The sequence below is a fragment of the Mustela putorius genome, unplaced genomic scaffold, assembly GCF_011764305.1.
Source record: "Mustela putorius furo isolate JIRA1106 unplaced genomic scaffold, ASM1176430v1.1 tig00000743_pilon_pilon_pilon, whole genome shotgun sequence".
In the NCBI taxonomy this organism is placed as follows: domain Eukaryota; kingdom Metazoa; phylum Chordata; class Mammalia; order Carnivora; family Mustelidae; genus Mustela; species Mustela putorius.
In genome coordinates this window covers 3,118,100-3,124,099 of record NW_025421464.1, presented here as the reverse complement: position 1 = coordinate 3,124,099, position 6,000 = coordinate 3,118,100, and positions in this window count along the sequence as shown.

The window sequence follows — 6,000 nt, the reverse complement described above, 5'->3', positions numbered from 1 at the left end:
TTTACATAGAAATATATAACCTGAATACTCTTCCTTTTTTTTTTTTTTTTTTAAGATTTAATTTATTTATTTGACAGAGAGAGAGAGAGAGAGCACAAGTAATGGCAGCTGCAGGCAGAGGGAAAGGGAAAAGCAGGGTCTCTACTGAGCAGAGAGCCCGATGCAGGACTGGATCCCAGGAACCTGGGATCATGACCTGAGCCGAAGGCAGACACTTAACCAACTGAGCTACCTAGGCACCCCTGTATACTCTTTTAAATAGTCTCCTTGCTTCCAGGCCACCCCCCCTCACATTGTCCATATTCTATTTGGTGGACAGAGGGATCTTTTAAAAACATAAGTCAGTTAACAATTTAGAGGATTAAATACTCTGAACAACTCTCTTGCTCAAAAAAACCTATAGGTTCTGGATAAAAATCTAAAAATACATAACTGAGCTGCTAAGAGTGCCATGGATATGGTGAAGCCTATTTTGATACACAAGTATTTCTGCAGCATCTGAATCATACAACTTATAATATGGAAGTAAAGGAAATTACCACTTTGCTAAGGTTTGCCCCATGTAAATCTCAAATACACCAGACAGGAGTAACTATTATCCATTCCAGATTCTCTCTCTCATATTTGGGGACACGAGTCAAGTATGACATTGGAATCTTTGGTTCTTAAAGTTGTAAATTTTTCTTTCATTGGAATAAACCAGAGTCACATAAGTATGTTGTTGTGTTGAAATATAATACATGTACCATAAAGTTTACTCATTTATTTATTATTTTTAAAGACTTTATTTATTTATTAAAAAAATATTTATTTATTTATTTGACAGAGAGATCAAGCACAAGGAGGCAGAGTGGCAGGTAGAGGGAGAGGCGGAAGCAGGCTCCCAGTCAAGTTGGGAACCTGATTAGGGGCTGGATCCCAGGACTTTGGGATCATGACCTGAGCCGAAGGCAGCTGCTCAACCATTTGAGCCACCCAGGTGCCCCTAAGATTTTATTTATTTATTTATTTGTCAGAGAGGGAGAGAGAATATGTTACGGGGAGCAGCAGGCAGAGGGAGAGGGAGAAGCAGACTCCCTGCTGAGCAGGGAGCCTGATGCAGGGCTCGATCCCAGGACCCCAGGATCATGACCAGAGCTAAAGGCAGATGCTTAACTGATTGAACCAGCCAGGTGCCCCCAAGTTTACTCATTTAAAGTGTACAGTGGTGGGGCGCCTGGGTGGCTCAGTGGGTTAAGCCGCTGCCTTCGGCTCAGGTGGTGATCTCAGGGTCCTGGGATCGAGCCCCGCATCGGGCTCTCTGCTCGGCGGAGAGCCTGCTTCCTCCTCTCTCTCTTCCTGCCTCTCTGCCTGCTTGTCATCTCTCTCTGTTGAATAAATAAATAAAATCTTAAAAAAAAAAAAAAATAAAAAAAAAAAATAAAAAAAAAAATAAAGTGTACAGTGGTTTTAGTATATTTATAGAGTTGTGTGACCACCACCATAATCTAGTCAGATTTTCATTTTATCTCCTTCCTTCCTTTTCCTTTTTATTTTTATTTTTTAAAAAAGATTTTATTTATTTATTTGACAGAGAGAGATCACAAGTAGATAGAGAGGCAGGCAGAGAGAGAGGGAAGCAGGCTCCCTGCTGAGCAGAGAGCCTGACGCGGGACTCGATCCCAGGACTCTGAGATCATGACCTGAGCCGAAGGCAGTGGCTTAACCCACTGAGCCACCCAGGCGCCCCCTTTTTATTTTATTTTTTTTTAAGATTTTATTTATTTATTTGACAGAGAGAGAGAGAGAGAGAGATCACAAGTAGGCAGAGAAGCAGGCAGAGAGAGAGGGGGAAGCAGGCTCCCCACTGAGCAAAGTGCTGGACTCAGAGCTCAATCCCAGGACCCTGGGACCATGACCTGAGCTAAAGGCAAAAGCTTAACCCTCTGAGCCACCCAGGCACCCCCTTCCTTTCTTATTAACATATAATGCATTATTTGTTTCAGGGCTTATTTATTTATTTATATTTTAAAATTTATTTATGGAGAGAGAGAGCAGTAACAGAGATGGGGAGGGGCAGAGGAGAAGTAGGCTTCCCACTGAGCAGGGAGACTGAGGCAGGACTCGATCCCAGGACCCTGAAATCACGACCATGCTGAAGGCAGATGCTTTTTTTTTTTTTTAAAGATTTTATTTGTTTATTTGACAGACAGAGATCACAAGTAGACAGAGAGGCAGGCAGAGAGAGAGAGAGGGAAGTAGGCTTCTTGCTGAGCAGAGAGCCCGATGCGGGACTCGATCCCAGGACCCTGAGATCATGATCTGAGGGGAAGGCAGCAGCTTAACCCACTGAGCCACCCAGGTGCCCTGAAGGCAGATGTTTAACCAACTGAGCCACCCAGGTGCCCCTATTTTCTTTTTGAAAAGACTTTATTTTTATTTTTATTTTATTTTTTTTTTTTAAAGATTTTATTTATTTATTTGTCATAGAGAGAGAAGCGAGAGAAAGCACAGGCAGACAGAGTGGCAGGCAGAGGCAGAGGGAGAAGCAGGCTCCCCACCAAGCAAGGAGCCCGATGTGGGACTCGATCCCAGGACGCTGGGATCATGACCTGAGCCGAAGGCAGCCGCTTAACCAACTGAGCCACCCAGGCGTCCCTGAAAAGACTTTATTTTTAAATAATGTCTACTTCCAATGTGGGGCTTGAATTCATGACCTCAAGATCAGGAGTGACATCATCCACGAGCGCAGCTAACAAGTGCCCCTCGTTTTATATTTTTATCACTCCTAGAAGAAACCCTTTACCCCTTGGCAGCCCTTCTATCCTCCTCCTGCTCTAGCCGTGAGAGACCCCTGATCTATCTCTGTCTCTATAGATTTGCCTATTCCTTTCATATAAATGAAATAATACAGAATGTGGTGTTTTGTGATTGACCTCTTTCACTTAGCGTGTTTTTGAGGCTACCCATGTTGTAGCATGACTCGGTACTTCATTCTTTCTCACTTAATTAATAATCTTTTGTATGGATAGACCACATTTTGGTTATCTATTCATAAGTTGATGGACATTTGGGTTGTTTCCACGTTTTGGCAATAATAATAATAATGTGAACATTTGTGTACAAATTTTTGTGTGGTCAGTGTTTTCATTTCTCTCAGGTATATACACTGCTGGGTCATATGATAACCCTATGTTTAACATTTAAGGAACTGTTGGGTCGCCTGGGTGGCTCAGTGGGTTAAAGCCTCTGCCTTCGGCTCAGGTCATGATCTCAGGGTCCTGGGATCGAACCTCACATTGGGCTCTCTGCTCAGCGGGGAGCCTGCTTCCCCCTCTCTCTCTCTGCCTGCCTCTGCCTACTTGTGATCTCTGTCTGTCAAATAAATAAATAAAAATCTTTAAAGAAAAACATTTAAGGAACTGTCTAACTGTAAAACTAGAATAATTTGTTAAAATTTTTTTAAAGGATTTTACCTGTTTATTGGAGGGAGGGAAAGAGAGCAGGGGGAGGAGCAAAGGGAGAGGGACAAAAAGATTCTGCACTGAGCACAGAGCCTGACGTGGGGCTCGAGCTCATAACCCTCAGATCACAACCTGAGCTGAAACCAGGAGTTGGACACCTAACTGAGCCACCCACGTGCCCCCAGACAGTTTTAGATTTACCAAAAAATTTTGAGAATGGTACAGAAAGTTTCCATATTCCACATCAGGTCTTCCTTATTACTAATCTCCTACATTATTATGGTACATTTGCCACAATTAGCCAATATTGATATATTATTATTACTTGAAGTTCATAGTTCAGGAGCGCCTGGGTGGCTCAGTCCTTGAGTGTCTGCTTTCAGCTCAGGTCATGATCCTAGGGTCCTGGGATCAAGCCCTACATGGAGCTCCTTGCTCAGTGAGAAGCCTGCTTCTCCCTCTCCCACTCCCTCTCCCACTCCCCCTTGTATTCCTTCTCTTGCTGTCTCTGTCAAATAAATAAATAAAATCTTAAAAAAAATTCACATTTTTTCAGATTTCCTTAGTTTTTGCCTAATGTTCTTTTTCTGTTCATCATTCTCCAAGAAAACACATTTTGTTTATTTAGTTTAAGTAGGCTCCCAAGTGGGTCTCGAACTCACGACTGAGAGTTGGATGGTGTACCAACTGAGCCAGCTCAGCAGCGCCCCCACATTTCATTTAGTCATCATGTCTCCTTTAGGCTCCTCTTGGCTATGACAGTTTCTCCAACTTTCCTTATTTATTTTTTTAAATATTTTATTTATTTATTTGACAGACAGAGATCACAAGTAGGCAGAGAGGCAGGCAGAGAAGGAGAGGAGGAAGTAGGCTCCCTGCAGAGCAGAGACCCTGGGATCATGACCTGAGCCGAAGGCAGAGGCTTTAACCCACTGAGCCACCCAGGCGCCCCAACTTTCCTTATTTTTGATGACTTTGACAGTTTTGGGAACTAGTTGGGTATTTTGTAGCATGTCTCTCTGTTGGAATTTGTCTGATGTTTTTTTTTTTTCTCATGATTAGACTTGGGTGACAGTTTGGAAAGAAACACCAAAAGACAGATTATCTACAAAAGGAAGGAGTGGGACGCCTGGGTGGCTCAGTTGGTTAAGCGGCTGCCTTCGGCTCGGGTCATGATCCCAGCGTCCTGGGATCAAGTCCCACATCGGGCTCCTTGCTTGGCGGGGAGCCTGCTTCTCCCTCTGCCTCTGCCTGCCACTCTGTCTGCCTGTGCTTGCTCTCGCTTCTCTCTCTATGACAAATAAATAAATAAAATCTTAAAAAAAAAAAAAAAAAGGAAGGAGTATTTGCGTGACAGCAAACTTGTCAATAGCTTCAGCGGAAGCCGGAAGACAGGGCTAAGGGCTGAAGGAAAACCTGCCAACCTAGAATTTCCACTCAGGTTATCTTTTTTTTTTTTTTTTTTAAGATTTTTATTTATTTATTTGAGAGAGAGACAGTGAGAGAGAGACAGTAAGAGGGAGCATGGGAGACAAGAAGGTCAGAGGGAGAAGCAGACTCCCCATGGAGCTGGGAGCCTGATGCGGGACTCGATCCCGGGACTCCGGGACTGTGACCTGAGCCGAAGGCAGTTGCTTAACCAAGTGAGCCACCCAGGCGCCCCAGTGAGGTTATCTTTTAAGAACAGCATAAAATTAAGACATTTTCAGATAAAGAGAAACAGATTTTGTGTCTTCAGTGCTTTCCTTTCTTCTTCCCCTTGGGCTGTGCCTCATTCCGATGTTGGCTGGTCTGGGAACCTGGGTCTGCTCCTGTGTGTGGTTTGCACGATCAGAGGGTACAGGGTGGATCTTGGGGGAGGACGTCCCTGCTGGGCTTCCAAGTGAAGCGATGTGGACATCTACAGTCTTGGGTCTTTTTTTTTTTTTTTTTAAAGATTTTATTTATTTGACAGAGAGAAATCACAAGTAGACGGAGAGGCAGGCAGAGAGAGAGAGAGGGAAGCAGGCTCTCTGCTGAGCAGAGAGCCCGATGCGGGACTCGGTCCCAGGACTCTGAGATCATGACCCGAGCCTAAGGCAGCGGCTTAACCCACTGAGCCACCCAGGCGCCCCAATTGGGTCTTTTGATCTCTAGGATTTATGGGTGGCAGAAAGCAGACTTCAAGTGGACTAGGGGTGGGAAGGTGTTGGTTGAGAGCCCTGTGAGCCACAGGGCAGTAAGTAGATTGACTGTAGCCTGATCTGCTTGGTTCAGTCTGTTCTGTAACAGGAGTTTCTCAACTATGGAGTTGGAATATGAGGCGACTTCTTCTCCTTTTTCTTCCCCTTCTCCTCCCCCCACCCCCGTCCTCTTTCTTCTCCTTCTTCTTCTAAAAGATTTTATTTATTTATGAGAGGGGGCGGGGAAGAGAGGGAGAGGAAAGGGAAAGAATCCCCTAGCAGATTCTGCAATGAGTTGGGAGCCCGATGGGGTGGGGCGGAGCTCCATCCCAGGACCCAGAGATCATCACATGAGCCAAAATCAGGAGTCAGTCCCTCAACTGACTGAACCACCT